The 20,636-nt window shown below is 38.4% G+C and overlaps 1 protein-coding gene across 1 annotated transcript in view; it reads left to right on the top strand.

Moving 5' to 3' along the window:
* The first annotated feature begins 1,343 nt into the window (after nucleotides 1-1,343).
* The window catches only part of LOC103598961 (coiled-coil domain-containing protein 91-like), a 116,409-nt gene continuing 97,116 nt past the window's right edge, over nucleotides 1,344-20,636 (top strand). Inside the window, exon 1 of the mRNA XM_008583030.1 lies at nucleotides 1,344-1,519. The gene's annotated coding sequence lies outside the window, so the exon portion shown is untranslated. The remainder of the gene's footprint in view (nucleotides 1,520-20,636) is intronic.

The following is a 20,636-nucleotide window of genomic DNA, read 5'->3' as shown; positions in this document are numbered from 1 at the left end:
ACAAGTAAACAAATATACAAGAAAGCATCATACTTCCTATAATAAATATGTTCATTGTTTACACAAAGATGGAGTGGGCTGGAAGAAGGGTGCAGAAGAGGAAACCTGCTCAGTATTGAAACTGTTCATTAACCACTAAGGCCTGCACTTACTGGAGGCTTTTCAGGATACCTTGCCAATATTTTCCACTTCTAGTACACAGCATTGATTACAGATTTGAGCCAATGTTGTTCAACAGAAAGATGAAAAAACAATGTCCACGATGTTAAAGAATGCCTGTTATCCAATGAATGCAAATATTCCAGAGATTTATGCTCAGAATATCCAGGTTACTTGTTTTTCTTTCTTACTAGTCAGTAAGCTCCTTGAAGGCAAAGATCTTGAATGTATCTTGCTCACTCTTGGATTGTCACAACTTGCCCCATTACAGGGTATATGGTATACACTTAATAAAAAAATTGTTAAATTAATGTTCTCCAAATCCCTCCCACAGCAAAAATAGAATAATCTTTAATTAGCGGCTTGCTAGTTGACTGTTTCTAATAGCTATTAACAGTCTGTAATGGACATTAAAAAAAAATCTATATACCCATCCTTCCTTTCAAATAAAAAAAAATCTGTAAATTATGTAATTTTTCCTTTTCTTCATGAGAAGCTATTTGACTGAGGCTTTGAGAAAAATGGGATGCGTTGGCCGCTGAAAATAAAGTGTCTCTGCATCAGAGATAGCATATATCAATTGCTGTGATCTGCAGTTGAGGACAAGAACCAAAGCACTTCTAGAGCAGCGTTCTCTGACTGAAGTCACAGTGGTGGTGTGGAGAGGCTCTTGGCTTAGGAGGATCCGTGTGCTTTAGAGTTCGGATATGCAAAGACGCGACGGAGCAGCTGTCTAGTCAGCAACCATTTCTTGAGCACCTACTGTACACATTAGGCATTTCCCTCAGTTCCAGATTTTACTGAATTCTGCTTGGAAGTGGCGAAGAGATTAGGCGGGCTCTTCTCAGGGCCATTCCTACAGAGTCACAGACGCGAGGGTCAATGTGATTTGGGGATGGTTTTATTTGCCTGGATTAGGCATAGAAGCAGGGCCTGCGACTCAAGAATGAAAAGCTGTAATTAACAGCAGGAAGCTCTAGGGAAAGGGCAGGACAAAGTCAGTCACCCTCTTTCACAAGGGTAACCCTCTGCGAACCACGCAAGCCAGGGATGGCGTGGAACCGAAATCGGGCCGGAGCTCCAGCCTCAGCTCAGGGCCACGTGACGCTCGTGTTTGCGTTGAGTGACTGGCGCGGGGTTGGGCGGGTCTTGGCGGAAATCAACTTCCGGGGGCAGAGGTGTTCGAAGCCGGGTGGTGCGTGGGCTACCCCCACTTGTGGGACTGGGGCCGCGGTCACCCGTGAGGGGCTGGGGTGGTGCCCCGAGTGTGCGCGTGCGGGTCTGTGTGCTGGGGGTGGCTCACCTGGCAGCGTGGGTGAGCGGCGCGGCGACGGCGGCGGCGAGCGAGAACGGGGAGCAGGTAAATGGACGCTCCCCTTCCGGGCCTGGGTCTCGGGGCCGGGGCCGCGCGAGGCAAGGCGCTCCCCACCTGAGCGGGGAGCGTTGCCGAGCTTCCGCCACCAGCCTGCTCCAGCCTCCGCCCGGCGGTGGCCTGGTCCGGGAGTTAGGGGGGCGTGACCCGCCTCCGGCAGGAACCGAGCCGGCCTCCCAGGGCGGCGAGTGTCGACCCGTTCTTGCGCTCGCCGGCAAGTATCGGCACCTGCACGTTCTAGAATCGAGTGTTTTCTAAAGTATGCGCAAGTACACGTGATATTCTGTCACCGAGGCTCGTACTGAACGGACTTTGATTCTTGTCGAGGTTGCACCGAAGGTTGCACCGAACGCGCCTGGTTTATGTTTCCCCCTTTGCCAAGTACACCGGGTAAAAGCTCTACAACGTCCGCCAGCCACATTTCCTTATATGTAGTTACTTGGGCCACATGTTGCAATAAAGGTGGCATTTCGGAGTTAAGGCAGGAACTAGTAAGTTTGCCAAGTGGTGAGGTATCCTTCATCCTTATAAGCGCGCCTCCGTTTCCCCACAGTAAAGATGTTTTCTCCATCTGCGCGTGTCGCGTACTGCGGAGGAAAGCTTTGGACATGAAACCTATTTTTGGCTTTATTTTAAGGAGTGGCAACTATTAAAAGCAGTACTGAGTGTTTTTTTTGGTAGGATGCTGCTGCTGCTGCTACTACTGTCACTTGCTTTCCTGATGAGAGTTGGGGCAGAGCCTGATTTCCTGGAGGGTAAAGTATTGGCCACAGCTGTGAGTGACTCAGCGGCCCTTTACGAATTCCGACTCTTGCCTCTCCTCTCCCTACCCCGACCAACTGTGCAGATACTGATGCCACCTTCCTCTCCAAATATTTATCCGGCAAGGGAGTTGGATGATACCTTTTGGAAGCAGTTTGCATTTGCCTGGTGGAATGATTGGGGTGGGCTGACATTTCATCTTGCCATTGGGCGGGCTGACATTTCACCCCACAATTTAAGGCAAAAAACCCAGAATGTTTAGTTGGGTGGGGCAACAGGGACTGACGATAAATTCACTGTGTTCTCTGCCATCGGAGAGCTCTCCACTTGTGATCATTTCATTGCCTTCTGCTATAATTTCTGTTGCACTGAGAGGATTGGTTATACTGTACCTGCTAGGTAAATGGAGCACAGGATGCCAGGGAGAGTGCACCTGTGTGGTGCAGGCTAACCAGAAAATTGTGTGATAGAGAATTGCCCTGGTTACAAAGTTTGGTATCCTTCAGGCTGGCTAGGAGATTGCTCTGTGGACTGGGAAATCTTTTTATGAACTGGTTTCCTAGCAACAGTATAAGCCAGATGGAACAAACATAAAACAAAGTGATGGAAGTTACAACTTACCTCTTAACTTTCATTAAATGGAAAAATTTATCTTATTGGAATGATCAGCTCAAAACTTCTGAGGCTATTTTGTTTATTTTAATCATCTTAATACTTAATAAGAGACAAAAAGAAACTGCAGAAAATCATCACAGAAGGACATCACTTTTTTTTTGTGGTAGTGAAAAAGAGAAGAGAGATGGATAACAATTAGTTTGTCTGGAGCTTAAATGGATAAATAGGAGTCCAATATTTCCAAATTCTAGCTCAATCACAGTATTTTATCAACAAGGTCCTTGTGATTTTTTGAGCTTTCCAGAAAGCTCATCAAATTTTCTTATTTTCTGTCCAAAGGCAACTTTCTTTAGATTAACTCTTTGTATCAATGAATATCTGTTTCTTCTTATTTACTAATGATAAAAGAATTTTTTGGATTTGCAATATATTAAGGATTTTTGGTCTCCATGTTGTTTCCTCGCTGCCCCACTCCTATACCCAGTACGCTTGGTTTAGTTTCTTTAAATTTATACATATTTTTCAAAAGGGCATATGATGCCTCTATTATTGGGACATGACTTATAAGAAGTAAAAAGTAATTTATAATATATTGTATAAACTCTGACAAATGCATATGGTCATGAAACAACCACCGCAGTAAGACAAAGAACATTTCCATCATTCCAGAAAGTTTGCTCAAGCCCCTTTATAGTTAGTTCCCTCCCTTCACCTACAAGTCCTGGCAACCTCTGATCTGTTTTCTGTACCTGTAGTTTTGTCTTTTTTGGAATGTCGTATAAATGGAATCATACAGTTGTAGCCTTTTGTTTCTGGTTTTTTTTCACTTAATGCTTTTGTTGTTCATCCATGTCCATGCATGTATCAGTGCTTTGTACTTTTTTATTGTGGAAAAGTCAACGTTTCTCTCTCTCTCTCTCTCTCTCTTTCTGTATACAGATTCCTAATTCTTGCAGCACCCATTTATTGAAAAGGCTATTTTTTCTATCTTTTCTTCATTAAATTTTCTTGGCACCTTTGTCAAAAATCAATTGACTATGTATGTACTATTGATTTGTTTCATTGTCCTGTATATCTCTCCTTTGTCCCAAACCACACCATCTTTATTACAGTGGCTTTATAGTATGTTTTGAAATCAGGAATCCTGAGTATCCCAATTTTGTTATTTTTTATATTGTTTTGTGTTTTAGGTCCTTTTCTTTCCATGTAATCTTTAGAACCAGCTTATTTCTTTCTATAAAAAAGCATGTGAAATTTTGATTAGGATTGCATTGAAGTAATAGATCAGTTTGGGGAGAACTGACATCTTAACAATATTGTTTTTAAATCCCTTAATAATAAAATGCCTTCATTTATTTAGGTCTTTGATTTCTCTCACTGTTTTTCAGCTTTCAGCATAAAAATTTGGCATGTATTTTGTTATATTTGTATCTAAGTGTTTTATGCTGTTTTAAATGGTAGCCTTTTAAAAAATTTCTATTTCCAGTTTATATAAATAAATCAATTTTTGTATTGACCACAAATCTTACATCTTCATTAAACTCACTTATTAGTTCTAGTAGCTTTTGTGGACTCATTGGGATTATTTTACATAGACAATCATGCTGTCTGTCAGTAGAGACAGTTTTATTTCATATTTTCCCATCTGTTTGCCTTTTATTTTGCTTTCTTGTGTCATTGCACTCTCTAGGCTCTCTAGTTGTGTTAATAGGACAAGTCAGAGCAGACATCCTTGCCTTGTTTCTCATTTTAGTAGAAAAGCTATGTAGTCTTTTACCAGTGAGTAGTTAGCTGTGAGTTTTTTTTAAGTATCATTTTGATTAGATTGAGGAAGTTCTTTTTAACTCCTGGTTTGTTTAGAGTTTTTTAATTTAACCATAAATGGATGTTGTATTGCTTTTTTTGGTTGTAGAAATTATAGTTGATTATAGTAGAAAATTGGGAATAAAAGAATCTATAGAGGAAAAAGTTATTCCTATTGCCATTAATCTGAGGTAACACCTGCTAACATTTTAGTGACTTTTCTTGCAGTCTTTTTTCTTTTGCAAACATATTTTAAAAACAAAATTGTAAATATTATTTTATATTTTGCCCTTTTCACTCAGCATCACATTCTGAGTGCTTATTATATCATGCATTTTTTTGAGAACTTGATTTGTAATGGATATGGGCTATTGTGTCATGGATATACCATCATTTAATGATTTTTTTATTGTCAAATAGTAAAATTGTGGTTACATTTTCCCCATAAAATTAACATTAAATTTTTGTACTTAACTCTGATAATTTTCTTTTAATTGATTTCTAAAAATGTTGTGATCACTCAAATTGTATGATTTTTTTTTTCCCAGATTCTTAATATGTGTTATCTGTTTGTTTCATTTGGTGTTCATAGAATTAGTCCTGTAGGCTATTTATTGTGACAGTTTTGGAGTCATTGGCTTTTTGTGCATCACTTTAAGATATAGTCTTTGAATTTCAGAAACTCGGAGTTCCTTTAAATTATTTAGTTCAAACCATTTATTTTACAGATTTTGAGTCTGGAATAATTAAATGACTTTTTTGCCCACATTATGATTTTGTTACCACTGATCTAGATAGAATTCCTGACGCATTCTGTATAATGTAATATACTACCTGTGCTCTTCTTTTGGTAAGCATTATGGAAATCTTTGTGCCTAGCATCATGTAAAATTCTTTATGTATGTTGTTTTATAGAATTCCAAACAATACTTTTTGGGAGTGGCATTTTCCCCGTTTCATAAACAAGAAAAATAAGTCTCCGACAAGTGAGCAAATGTAGCTAAGGTTGGATTAATAGTAAGTGGTAGAGCTGGAGTTTGATCACAAGTCTTCCTGAATCTGTGCTTTTTATTCATAGGCTATACTACCAGTATTAAGTTCTTATAGGTATTTTGTATATATTGTACTTATTTTGAACCTATTAGTTTTAATGCTTAGAATAAACTCACTGAGAAAATTAATAAACCAACATGGGACAGTATCAGTACTTCTAAAATGTTTACCCAAATTTATGTCCTTTTAAGTCTATACTTTCAAACTTTAATTAGTTTACACATTTCTTGACCTGCACCTTCTTCCTTCCCCTGTCAAATCCCTAATAAGTGGTACAAAGATTATGTTATAGAATCCTACTTAAAGAATAAAGAACACATTAATTGTCACTAGCAGAGGATACAAAAAATTTTTTCTTTAAATTTTGAAATGAGAAAAACATTTTTTATTACAAGTTTAATAAATGAGTGTCAGAGATAATGTTAGCTCCTTTAAAATTCACTCTTCTGTAATTCTGGTAAAATAGTTCATTTTCCTTAGAAGGATATGTACATTTTGGTACATATGAAAGGTACTCTATGAATGAAATACTTATTTTGTAAAGTGTTAAGTCACTTTTTTCTTGTATTTAGAGAAAGTTGACTTTCTTCTCCCTCTTACATCTCTTACTGAAAGTGGGCTTAGATAACGGAGAGGCCAGCCAGATTGCCATTTATGTTGTGTCCAGCCCTGTGGTTAAAAAAAGAGTCTGCAGGGTCATTTCAAAAAGTTGCTTTACTTCTATATTATGATAATTCAGAACTTCTGCAGTTGTAGTAAAGACAGTGCTGCAGTATTATGTAAGGTCAATCTGTGAATATACTTCACTGATATACAGGGGTTTAAGTGAATAGCATTAAAAAATTACATGCTTAGACAATAATAAAAGATAGTGATTAAAGGTGAGATTGTTTCATTTTAGTTATGAATTTAAAAATAATAGACAACTTAAAATGAGATTATACTTTTTTTCAGTTTGCCCAAATTGGGCATGAAAAACAAAATAAGCCTGCAGAAGCTGAATGGCATTAAAATGGGCCACCCTGAATCAGAAAAGTTGAAGTGAATACTAATTTTCTATTCTGTTGAATGAGAAGAATGTTGGTTAAATAACTGGTGGTGATTTTTATGAGATATTTAGATATTTTAAATTTTGTCTATTTTCTGTTATGCAGACAAGATTTAATGTGTTCATTTCTCTTTATCCATTCTGCCAATTTCTGCCTTTTGATTGGAGTGTTGAATCTATTTATAGTTAATGTAATTACTGATAGAGTAGGACTTATGTCTACCATTTTTTTTTTTTTCCTTTTTGTCTTTTTTCGTGACCGGCAACGGATCGCAACCCTCAGTGTCGCGCCCGTACCGGACCGGGACCGGCAACGGGATCGCAACCCTCGGTGTTGTGCCCGCACCTCACTCAGCCAGTGAGCGGCCGGTCTGTATGTGGGATCCGAACCCTCAGCGTGAGCGCCGCCGCGCTCCCAAGCGGCGCACTGTAGCAGTGCGCCACCGGGCTGGCCCTATGTCTACCATTTTACTACTTGTTTTCTGTTTGTCTTAAGTGTTTTGTTGTTGTTGTTGTTCCTTAATTCCACCATTACTGCCTTCTCTGCCTTCTTTTGTATTAAATATATATTTTCTACAGTACATTTTAATTCCCTTGTTTCTTTTACTGCATATTTTTTGAGTTATTTTCTTTGTGTTTGCCCTGGGGATCACAAATAACATCTTAATTTTTAACAATCTAGTTTGGATTAATAACAACTTAATTTTAAGTTTATGAAAACTTTGCTCCTATATAGCTACATTCCCTCCACATCCTTTGTGCTGTTATTGTACAAATTACATCTTACTACATTGTATGCCCAGTAGTATTTTAAGTCAGATAGGAGAAAAGAAGACTTATAAATAAGAGTATATACTGTATTTTATATTATACACATATTATCTTTTATATTTAACTATGTAGCTACCTATACAGGGCTATTAATTTCTTTATGTGGATTCAAGTACTGTCTTCTGTCCTTTCGTTTCTTTCATTTCAGCCTGAAGGACTCCTATGAGTATGTGTCATAGATAAGCTCTGCTAGCAAAAAATTCATCCTGGTTTTGTTTATCTGGGGAAGTCTTAATTTCTTCTTCAGATTCAAAGATTAGTTTTGCTGGATTTAGAATTCTTAGTTGATGGTCTCTTTCAGGACTTCGAAGAATGTGTCATCCCATTGCCTTCTGGCCCCGTAGTTTTTTGTGAGCTATCAGTTGTAAAATCTTTTTGAGGATTCCTTGTTTGTGATAAGTTGTTTCTCTCTTGTTGTTTTCAAGATTCTTTCTTTGTCTTTGTCTTTCAAAAGTTTGGCTATGATGTGTCAAAGTGTGGATATCTTTAAGTTTATCCTTCCTGGAGTTTATTGAGCTTCATGGGTATACAGATAAATTTGAGAAGTTTTCTGGCATTATTTCCTATGGTTTCCCACAGGTCTTTGATGCTGTTAGTTTTTCTTCATTCTTTTTTTTCTGTTCCTTAGATTGCATAATCTCAATTGACCTTTCTTCAAGTTCACTGATTCTTTCTTCTGCCAGCTCAAATGTGCTGTTGAACTCTTACACTGCATTTTTCAATTAAGTTGTTATATTATTCAACTCCATTATTTTTATGTTTATTTTTTATGATTCCTTTTTATTGCTAATTTCTATTTGGTGAGATATTCTTATATTTTCCTTTATTAAGACATGGTTCCTTTAGCTCTTTGAGACTATATCTATGAACATATTTAAAGTAGCCAATTTTAATGTCTTTGTCTAGTAAGTCCAATGTGCTTACTAGGGGCAATTTCTGTTAATTGCCTTTTCTCCCTCTTTGTATGAACTGTACTTTCTTGTTTCTTGCATGTCTCATAATTTTTTGTTGAAAACTAGACATTTAAAAAAAATATAATGTGGTAAGATAGGAAGTCATATTCTCTGTCCTTCCCAGTGTTTGTTATTATTGTTTTTTGTTGGTGTTTATTTGCTTAGTGACTTTCCTGAACTCTTTAAACTCTGTGTTCTTGTTTATGTGTGGCCACTGAAGTCTCTGCATGGTTAGCTTACTGGATAGCTAATGACTGAACAGTTATTTCCTTGAATGCCTGGTACCAAATGAGTCTCCCAGCTTTTGCCAAGGGTCTGTGTGTGCATGATGAGGCATACATACCTTTGGTGCTCAGGCAGGCAGTTTACTACTCTGCCTTAGTGTTCTTTTCCTATTTGTGCAGAGCCTAAAGAGTAGCCAGAGGTGAGAGATTAGTGCTGTCTCAGGCCTTCCTGAGCATGCACACAGCCCTGAGCATGTACACAGTCCTATGCATGAGCATGGTCTTCTACATTTTGAGGAATATTTCAGATCTTTTTGAAACTCTCTATGTACATCTCCTTTGCCAGGTTTTCATTTTAAGATTTTAGTCAGCTTAATGTTTGCCCGCCTCAGGCAGCTGTGATGTTAAACAATTGGCCCTATTTGTTTTTCACAAGTGCCATCTGGGGAAAGGTTACTGGCAATAGGCAAGCTCTGAGTCAGTTCAAACAAAGACAAGCATAGGAGTGGCATTTTTCAGGGAACTGCCGGACAGGTCAGTAATGACAATTTCTGGGAATGGGGTTTTGGAGGCATTCCAACCCTATTCTGTCCCTTCTGGTGGCAGTTAGGCTACTGGATTTCGTGCCGGTTGGTTTTCAAGGCTAGCATGGTGCTGAGGCGAAAGAGATGAGAATAGGACAGGATAAAATGCCAGCAACCTTGTTGCTCTTACCAAGATTCAGCCGTTTTTCTTGAATACATGCTCTCTAGATTGTTGCAAGCCTTTGATTAATTAACTCTAGAGAGTTCTGAAGAAGTTGATTTTGACAATTTTGCCTTTGTTCTTGCTCTATGGAGGTGAGGATTTTTGGAGGTCCTTACTCCTTTATTCCTGCTGATATCACTGTACAATATTTTAATGGACTAAATTCTTCTTAATGTCACCTTATCTCAGTTACATGACTTTTCCTTCATCTTCCTCAGCTACTAAAACTTCATATAAGAGATCATTTGGGGATTATCCCAATTCAGATATGTGAAAATTTCCATGTGTATCAAACTTATTTAACAAATTATGCATCTTCTAAGTGTTATGAGGATTCCACAGGATAGAAAGAAATTACAGTATGTTCTTTAGGAAGGTGGCTACAGTGTAGTTAGGAATTTATAAATGTACAAAAAGTTAAATTGTTGACTGAATGAGTAAAAGTGATCTGATAAGGTAGAATGTAAGCTACTTTTATTGATATTAAGAAGTGTATTGTAGACATACAAAATCATTAGCCATTATACTGTGCCATTTCATCTTTATATAATTTGGTCAAATTAAGTAGAGGAAATTTTCAGTTTAGGCTTGAGAATTGTGGCTAAAAAGTTTATTGAGTTGACAAAATCATTATGCTGAAGGGGTAAAGTGAAGAAACATTTGTTGAACACTTATTATGTGCTAAACCTGAATGTATTACTTCGGGAAATTAGATTTTCTGGTTAAGGGATTTCCCAGTGAAAGAAGGACAACTGGAAGCCCAGTTTTTTTCTTGATTTGGTGAAAATCTCTGTACATGTATTTGTGGATATTGATGCCATAGTTATTGAAGGTACTGATTTTTTTTTTTTTAAAGTACATGATAGTCATAGCTGACAATATTACTTTCCAGTGCTGTAGAAGAGATTCACATAATTGTTGCCTTCAGATAGTTGATAAGATGGTGGGGTGAAAATGTAGTTGTATTATATCTTTGGGTTTTGCAGCATGAATGTCTGTGACTTTTTTAGTTGTACTTAATTTGTATCACATTCTACTTGAGGAACACATAAATGGTTTGCAAATGTTGTAAATAATTACCAGAGATGCTTTGTCATACTCACATTAACCTGTCTTGAGATGCATTTGTTTATTTTTCCCAGTGAAGCAGACTGGCATTTCTTTGGGAAGTAATGCCATTACATATTTCACCATTCAGAATGCAAAATTATCAATTCCCAGCACAAGCAATTTCAAATTTCTGCGTTCATTTTAAATTTAAGGATGCAAAAGACCTGAATTTTTCACAAGGGAGAGTCATATTAGGGATTTTTAAGATGTACCTCTCTCTTCTCTTTACTCCCCTTGTTACATTTGAATTATGAGTAGTTTTTGGCTAGGTATTTGTTATTTATTACTAGTCAGATGTTCCATTTTTGGGTGGAACATATTGCTGCCGCACTCACCATTAAATTGCTGAAGGCAATAGAGTGGGTTTCTAGGAGTGTAGCTGATTCTTCTGTGGTGTCTAGTTAATGTAAAATATAAAAAAAAAATGACATTTGTGCACAGTTAAATGAATACTTATACACAATTAGAGGAACTTAGTAAATAAAACTTATTGGTATTATTGTTATCACCCAATAACTAACATTTTTTGGATGTGGTTATGTATTTACTCTATAGAAGAACAGTGTCAGTAGACATTTCCATAGGATCCTGACATTATGAAGAATGTTGGGAGTGCCTAGATTGCCTATGGGAAAACTTTGGATTTTTAGCTGATGGCTCAGCTAGTCTTCGTAATGATGAAGAAAAAAAAACTTTTTCAAATATTGCTTATAGGGTGTTAGGTTTCTCAGGAATGTATCCAATTTTAAAGAGAAAGGAGAATTGAAGGTGTGCTTTACACATGGATTTTTTTTCTTTTAATATGCAAATCTAATTATGTTATACTGGATGGATTAGACTCTATGTACATTGGAAGTCTTTTATAGATAGCATTAGTACTCATTTACTTATTGGGTATGGAGTGAAAACAATTACAGGTGATTCATACTAAAGTTAGGACAGAAAAAAATATGCTGAAGATGACTGGTACTTCTAATTCAAGGAGAAATGAAAATTAGTAGTTAGAATGAGTTTTATATCATTTTGGAAAAATGTGAGCAAGCAAGTCCTTTATGTGTTTCCCTTGGTGAACAAGACTGTTTTCCATTAGAGAGGCACTTCTAACAGATTAAGACCTCATAGATCTGTAAACAAGGATTTCAAATTGTTGAAACAGTCTATGGAAGTTTAATAATGGAGAACTGAGATATGTTGAGAAGCAAAATTCAGTTCCATAGAAATCTTTATTGAACACTGACTATATTTTAGGTACCTGTATTAGGCATTGGGAGATACAGAAATAAATGCCAGTCTGGGTCTTCAAGGACCTCACAGTCTAGAATATGGGAATAATATAAACAAGTACATTATAGTTAGGGCATTGATTAGGAAAGAGTGGGATCCTGAAAGTTGAAATGGGGATGTATGGGAAGATCATGATGAACCTGGGGACATTGAACCCCTAAATTCTGATGAGTTGTCTTTGCCAGTTGAAGAGGCTTCCCCACCACCAGGGGGAATGGCCTCTCCACACCACTCATGAGGGTTTTAATTCTGCCTTGCCACCAGGAGACTGTAATGGCCTACCCTGAGGCAGCTGTCGTGAAAGACAATGCTGAATCTCCTCAGGAACCATCCTGGCCACCCCTCTTTTCTTCTAGAACTGTAACTACATTCAAGTCTGAACAGCCCCTAAAAAAGATGAGGCACAAAGTGTGACCCATGAAAATGTGTGCTATACTCGAACGGAACTACTTGAATTTTCTAGTTTACACAGGCAGAAATCTGGGGAATGTGTGGGAATGCATACTAAAGGTGTGAGATAGACATAAAGTTGGATCAGACCAGAACTTATTGACATGGGCTCACTAAATGGAGATTCTGCATTTAATGTGTTGCTTGGGGAATTAGAAAGGTCTCGAACAGTTTGTTTCTTTGATTGGCTGAAACCTAGACCAAAAGGTGGTCTATAGTGTGCAAGTTGGAAATGCTGGACCTGCTTTGGTTTAATGTAGACTAAGGAATTTTGGAATGTTTGGATTAGTGGATTTGTCTGTCATTTAAAACATATCTTTCACCAATACTTGAGAAGTAAACGTAGGAAGGGAACTCCAGTATTCTCGAAGAGCTCTATAATTGCTCTTTTCTGTTGGCCAGACCTTACAGTGGAAACTGCAGTCTTTGAATTGGGAAACCTAAATGCAGTGGGAGTAATTGGATCCTGGTGTGGCAGGAGCCTACTGGTAGTACTCAGCTGCCAAAGGAAAGGTGGATGTGGTTACCATAATGGACAGCAGAGTCAAAACAGCAATCAGAATAGTCTGACTCCTGCAGACCTATGGCATTGGCTAGTTGATGATGGTCTTTCTAGAAGTAAAATAGATAGGAATCCTACTAAATTCTTATTTGATCTATTGAAGCAGAAAAATCCTATGTCAAGTGAACAAAAGTCTAACCTGAATCGTAAAAGCAGAGTGTCACAGCCCCTAAGTCAGTTCCCAGATTTGGACCAGTTTATAAACCCAGAACCCCTTGAATGATGGGGAGCCTGGGTTCTCTTAAGGAAGATCCCTGGTACACTGCCAAAAATTTATACTGTCAGTCTTTTACCCAGTATTCCCAAGGGAACTATAGCCTTGACCAGGGTAACTGTGTGTCGTGGAAAAGGAAATAATCAGAGCTTTCAGGGACTACTGGACACAGGCTCTGAACTGACACTAATTCCAGGAGACTCAAAACATCACTATGGTACACCAGTAAGAAGAGAGGCATGTGGAGGTCAGGAGGTCAATAGAGTTTTAGCTCAGGTTGTCTCAAGTGGGCTTAGTGGGCCTCTGAACTCATTCTGTGGTTATTTCCCTAATTCTGGAATGCATAAATGGAACAAATATGCTTAGCAGCTGGCAGAATCTTTACATTGATTTCGTGCTGTATGGAGTCAGAGCTATTATGGTGGGAATGGGCTAGTTGAAGTCATTAGAACTGCCTCTACTTAGGAAAGTAGTAAATCAAAACAATACCATATTTCACAAGGGATTGCAGTGATTAGTGCCGTCATCAAGAATTTAAAAGATGCAGGGGTGGTGATTCCCACCAAATCCCCATTCAACTCTCCTATTTAGCCTGTGCAGAAGACAAATAGATCTTGGAGAAAAACAGTGGATTATCATGAGTGTAACCAAGTGGTGACTCCAATTGCAGCTGCTGTACCAGATGTGGTTTCATTGCTTGAGCAAATTGACATATCCCCCCGGTACCTGGTATGCAGTTATTGATCTGGCAAATGTTTTTTTCTTCATCCCTGTCCCTAAGGCCCACCAGAAGCAGTTTGCTTTCAGCCGGCAAGTCCAGCAGTACACCTTCACCATCCTACCTCAGGCGTATATCAGTTCTCCAGCCCCATGTCATAATTTAGTTTTCAGGGATCTTGATTTCCTTTTTCTTCCACGAGGTATCGTACTATTCCATTATATTGATGATGTTATGCTGATTGGACCTAGTGATGAGAAGTAGCAACTACTCTAGACTTCTTGGTAAGGCATTTGCCTGTCTGAGGGCGAGAAATGAATCTGAATAAAATTCAAGGCCCTCTAGTTCAGTGAAATTTCTAGTAGTACAATGGACTTAGAAATGCCAAGATATTTATCCTTCTAAGATGAAGGATAAGTTGTTGTATCTGACCCGTCTTGCAACCACAAAAAGCACAATGCCTAGTGGTCCTCTTTGGATTTTGGAGGCAACATAGTCCTCATCTGGGTGTGTTGCTACCACCCATTTTCCAGGTGACCCAAAAAACTGCTAGTTTTGAGTGGGGCACAGAACAAGAGAAGGCTCTACAATAGGTCCAGACATCTGTGCAAACTGTTCTGCTACTTAGGCCATATGATGGAGCATATCCAGTCGTGCTTGAAGTGTCAGTGGCAGATGCTCTTTGGAGCCTTTGGCAGGCCCTTGGAGTTGACTCACAGCTTACACACTTAGGATTTTGGAGCAAAGCCCTGCCATCCTCCATGGGTAACTCCTCCCTTTTGATAAACAGCTCTTGACCTTCTACTGGGCCTGAGTAGAGACTGAAACTTCAACCATGGGCCACCAAATTACTGTGTGACCTGAGTAAACTGGGTCACTTGAACTTATCAAGCCATAAAGTTGAGCATGCACAGTGTTGGGGAGTCCAAAACTTTACCCCTTCCCTTTTAGGATTTTTTCAGCTGTGCCTGAGAATTAAATTGACATAAGATAGATTAACAGGACAAAAGATTTATTTATGTGGCACGGGAGCCCTCATAAGGAAATGAAGACCCAAAGAAACAGTTAGAGTCAATCACTTGTGTACTGAATTGGACAAAGAATAGTAGGTTGTGAAATGTGATAAGGCAAACAGGTTGGGCTAGGGTAGTTAATTGGGTAGAGAAATGACTGGGAATATAAAGGATAGTTTAGAAAGGTTCATTTGTATGGGTTTCCCTAGACTTGAACTTCCCATCCTTGACAAAAAAAACGTTATATTCCTTTTGGTATAGAGAGGACATTTTTCACATGGGAATTTCATCTCCTTTTAAGAAGCAGAATGGAGGTCAGAGTGATCTTGCACCTGTGGTTTTTTTAAGTGCCTTTAATTCAAAGTAGTCAGTATGTCAGAGCATCATCTTTTGGGGTGGCATATGCTTAACTCCTCCAACAGTAGCACTCCATCCTCAAATGGAAGTAGTATATTTGTGATGAGGCCCAAGTAGGCCCTGCAGGCATAAGTAAGTTACATGAAGAAGTGGTCCAAAGGCCTATAGTCCCCACTCTGCTCTGCTGCCTTTTCTTTCCCAGTCTGCACCTGTGGCCTAAGGAGGAGTCTCCTAATATCAGTTGACAGAGGAAGAGAAGACTCCAGCCTGGTTTGCAGATAGTTATGCATGATATACTGGCACCACCTGAAAGTAGAAAGCTGAAGCACTACTGGGATGTCTCTGAAGGGTAGTGGTGAAGGAAAATCCTTCCAGTGGGCAGAACTTCAAGCAGCACACCTGGTTATTTCACTTTGCTTGGAAAGAGGAATGGCAAGGCCTGCGATTATATACTGATACATGAGCTGTGGTCAGTGGTTTGGCTGGATGGTCAAGATCTTTGAAGGGACATTATTGGAAAATTGATGACAGGGAAATTTGGAGAAGAGGTGTATGGATAGAGCTTTGTGAATAGGTAAAAATACATGAAGATATTTGTGTCCTATGTGAATGCTTACCAAAGGGGGACCTCAGTAGGAGAAGATTTTAATAATCAAGTGGGAAGGATGGCATATTCTGTGGATACCAGTCATGCTCTTTTCCCAGTCACCCATATCATCATCCAGTTGTCTCACCAACAAAGTGGCCGTGATGGCAGGGATGGAAGTTACACATGGGCTCAGCAACATGGACTTCCACTCACTAAGGCTGACATGGTTATGGTCATTGCTGAGTGCCTAACCTGCCAGCAGCAGCAACTGACACTGAGTCCCTGATATGGCACCATTTCCTAGGAAAATCAGTCAGCTATCTGGCAGCAGATTGATTTCATGGAACTGCTTGGTGGTGTGGAAGGGGCAGTATTTTGTTATTACTGGAATAGACATTTACTCCAAATATAGATATTCCTTCCCTGCATACAATGCTTTTGCTAAAACTATCATCAGTGGATTTACAGAATGCCTTATCTACCATCGTGATTTTCCACACAGCACTACTTCTGATCACAGAATTCACTTCACTGCAAAAGAAGTGCAGCAGTGGGTCCTTGCTTATGGAATTCAGTGGTCTTTCTCCATGTTCCCCACTATCCTGAAATAGCTGGCTTGATAAACAGTGAAATGGTCTTTTGAAGACTTAGTTGAGTGCCAGCTTGGCAGTAATACCTTGAGAGGATGGTGCAAGGTTGGCCAGAAGGCTGTATGTGCTCTGAATCAGCATCCAACATATGGTGCTGTTTCTCCCATTGTCAGAATCAAGGGGTACAAATGGGAGTGGCATGATTCACTATCTAGTGATTCACCTCTAGTGATCCATTAGCAAAATTTTTTTCCTGTTCCTATGACCATATGTCCTGCTGGCCTAGAGGTCTTTGTTCTAGAGGGGAAGAATGCTTCTAGCTGGAGATACAACAGTGATTCCATCGAAATGGAAGTTAAGACTCGAGCCACTTTAGGCTCCTCATGCCTCTGAGTCAACAGACAGAGAAGAGAGTTACTGTGCTGACAGGGATGATTGATCCTGACTACCAAGGGGTGATTGGACTACTCTTCCACAATGGGGGAGAGGAAGAGTATGTCTGGAATACAGGAGATCCCTTATGGTGTCTTAATATTCCCATGCCCCGTGATTAAGATCAATGGAAAACCATAACAACCTAACACGGACAGGACTACTGTGACCCAGATGCTTCAGAAATGAATATTAGGTTCACTCCGTTAGTAAACAATCACATCCAGTTGAGGTGTTCGTTTGAAGGCAAAGGGAAAACAGAATGGATAGTGGAAGAAGGTAATTATAAATATCAGATATGACCAAGTGACCAGATCCGGAACCAATGACTGGAATTGTCATGAGTATTTTTTTCTTGTTTTGTTATGAATATGTTTGTGTGTGTGTAATATCTATATCTGTATCTATATATCTCCAAGTACCTTTGTTTGCATCCCTCTTTTATTCCCTTATCATTAACACATTTTAACTTTATATCATAGTATTGTTAATTTTACATCATAGTATTTAAGTTATAGGATATCAAGGAGAAGAGTAAACATCATTCAGGGACTTTACTGTTTTATCTGGGAAAGGGATGCATTTCCAGTTGTACAAAGAATAGTTGTATTGCATTAGGTGGAATTATGACCTTGTTATTGTCTGTATTTGGAGACTAAATATGGTTTAAGGAGATGTGTATGAGTGCTAAGTTGACAAGGGGTGGACTTATGATGGTTAATTTTGTGTCAACTTGACTGGGCTAGGGTACTGAAACATTTGGTCAAACGTTATTCTAGATGTGTCTGTGAGGATGTTTTTTTTTTTTTTTTTGTCTTTTGTCTTTTTTCCGTGTCCGGCAACGGATCGCAACCCTCAGTGTTGCCCCCGTACCGGACCGGGGACCGGCAACGGGATTGCAAACCTCGGTGTTGCTCCCGCGCCTCGCTCAGCCAGTGAGCGGGAGCCGGTCTGTATGTGGGATCCGAACCCTCGGACGGGAGCGCCAGCCGCGCTTCCCAAGCGGCGCACTATCCAGTGCGCCACCGGGCCGGCCCGAGGATGTTTTTTTGACAATATTAACATTTGAATTGGTAGACTGAGTAAACTGTTTGCCCTGTCTAATTGGGTGGGCCTCATCCAATCAGTTGAAGATCTGAATAGAACAAAAAGGCTGAGTAAGAGAAAACTTCTTCTTCCTGACTTCTTGAGCTAGGACATCAGTCTTCTCCTGCACTTGGACTGGAACTTAAACTGTTGGCTCTTTTGGTTCTCAGGTCTTCAAACTGGGACTGGAATTTACACTGTCAGCTTTCCTGGTTCTCAGGCCTATACTATTAATTCTCCTAGGTCTACAGCTTGCTGACTGCCGGTCTTGGGACTTCTCTGCCTCCATAATTGTGTGAGCCAATTCTTTAAAATAAATTCTCTCTCTCACACTCTCTTTCTCTCCCCCTCTACACACACACACACACACACACACACACACACACACACACACACACACACACCCCCCCTCTCTCTCTCTCTCTCTCTCTATTAGTTCTCTTTCTCTGGAGACCCTTAACTAATACATTGACCAAAATAGTAGAAAAGTATTTCCTCACCCAGTATAACTAACAGGTTGTAGTGGCATGGTGGAATGTCAAATATGGAGGTAATAAAAATTTGAAATAATGCATTGTCATCTTACCACTGTCAAGTAGGGTGGCATTGCAGTTTACTTTATAATTTGCCTTTATTCTTTACAGTATCAAAAAGGCAACTTAATAAAGAAATGACTGTGAATACTGTATAGTAGGGGATGAAAAAAATAATAAAATGCTTAAGATGCTGAGTCCTAGTACAAAAAGAATTTACAGTGAATCTCTTAGAAATTCAGGCTATGATCTCAGAATTAGATCAGTTATGACACATTCAAGTAGCATACCTATCTTATCAAGTGTTTTGGTATTTAACGACAGTCTGTTGTGATACTGACAATTATTTGCTTTGGCTTAGATAAATTTGGTAAAACTTGGGTATTATTATTTCTATTGTTCTTTGAGCTTTTATTTTCACCACAATCCCATTTTAGATTATAAATAGTTATTATGGGAGAATAGTCATTATGTCCTATTCTCCCTCTTGAGGGCTAAGACATTAATCAGATATACTGGGGAAAGATTTTATGAATATAGTAAAATGTAATCCTTTGCTGAATAAGGTACTGCTTAAGTAAAAGGAGGAAAAATCCATGAATAACAATATTCAGTAGTTAAGTTTTGCTTTTTTTTTTTTTTTTTTTAAAGAAGGAGTAATTATGAAGGCTATAGGATTTCCCTTTTTATAAAATGTTTTTAGGAAAAAAGAATGATTGTTTGGATACATTCAGCATATAAAGCTGGTTAATTACCACACATTCTTTCCATTGTGATTGTGTAGCGATGCTGAGGTCTGGAATCATGCAAATCATTTGAGAGCTTTTTTATTTTTTCATCAACTCTTGCTAGAATTCTTTCTCTGTGTTTTGATGTTGGGTCATGTAGCAAGCTTTTGTTGGTTCTCAATCTTAAAAAATGTATAGTAATTTTCTAAGCAGAGCAAATATTTCTCCTGCAATTCATTTACTTTCACATGGTTTTGGTAATTAAAAGAATATATATATCTTTGAATTAAAAGTAATATATATATTTTGGTAATTAAAAGTATATATATATATATTTTGAGTGACTCAAAAATATCACAGAACTCAGTTATTCTAACCAAGAAAAGTGTGCCATCTTTTTGGGATCTTATTAATTGGTGGACTTTGTCTACTCTCTAGGAAGAAGACAACCACAACAATCGAATAAAGCACCATTAACTGGTTATATATGTGGGGAAGGTGGGGTATGTGTTTGTGTAGGAACTGTATCTATTCTTGTCCATTCTGAAAGTAAGGTAATGGTCAGTTGTTCAGAGCAATGCTGTTATAATTGCTTTTCATCCATGAAACTGAAACTGAAATTTATTGATGGTTTTAAGTGTGTTAGGGAGAGAGAAAGTCATTGTGAGGGAAGTAATAAATAGAATGCTACTTTCATTTTAGGAGATTCTTTGTTGTAGCCTTGCAGAATATCACCTAACATTAAGGAATGTCATAAGCATCAGGAAATCTGCTGTAATGGTGGTGAAGGAACCAACACTTGGGCAAATTGCACTTTTGTTAACATCACTACCATTGCTTTCCTGTAGCTCATAGTATATACGTCTTTCCCTCATTATAAGAAAATTATGGCCCATGTTACTAAGAAATATGCAAAAATGAGCAAGATGGTAGTATTGTGCTAGCACAGAATAGAATACATAATTAAATATATATGTAAACACACACATATGTTTGTAGATATATATACATTTCACATTAAAATGCCTGGGAATATTGAAATTCAATTCATTTATCCTTTAAATATCCTAGAGTAGTATTAGTTTGTAAATGAACCAAGTTTGATTGTACATATTTGAGTTTTATGTAGCTTTTGGAAAATTTTTAGGAAATTTTCTGAAATAGCAAATAGATTGAACTGACTGCCCAATCTTACATTCATAGTTGAAGGTAGGTTTCAGTTTTTTTTTTTCCATGTACTTGAGAAGGTGAAGTCAGTAAGTCAATCAAAAATGTTACATATTTACTAATGAACTATTTTTCTGTGTCAGAAAAAAAAAATGGTAAACTTTTCATAGTGGCTGGAAGAAAGGCAGAAGATGACACTGTAAAGGTAAATTTGAGCCAGGTAATGAAGGGACTCT

This window comes from Galeopterus variegatus, unplaced genomic scaffold, assembly GCF_000696425.1.
Source record: "Galeopterus variegatus unplaced genomic scaffold, G_variegatus-3.0.2 Scaffold2802, whole genome shotgun sequence".
Lineage (NCBI taxonomy): Eukaryota > Metazoa > Chordata > Mammalia > Dermoptera > Cynocephalidae > Galeopterus > Galeopterus variegatus.
The sequence above is the reverse complement of the archived record's forward strand: the minus strand, read 5'-3'. Positions and strand labels throughout refer to the sequence as shown.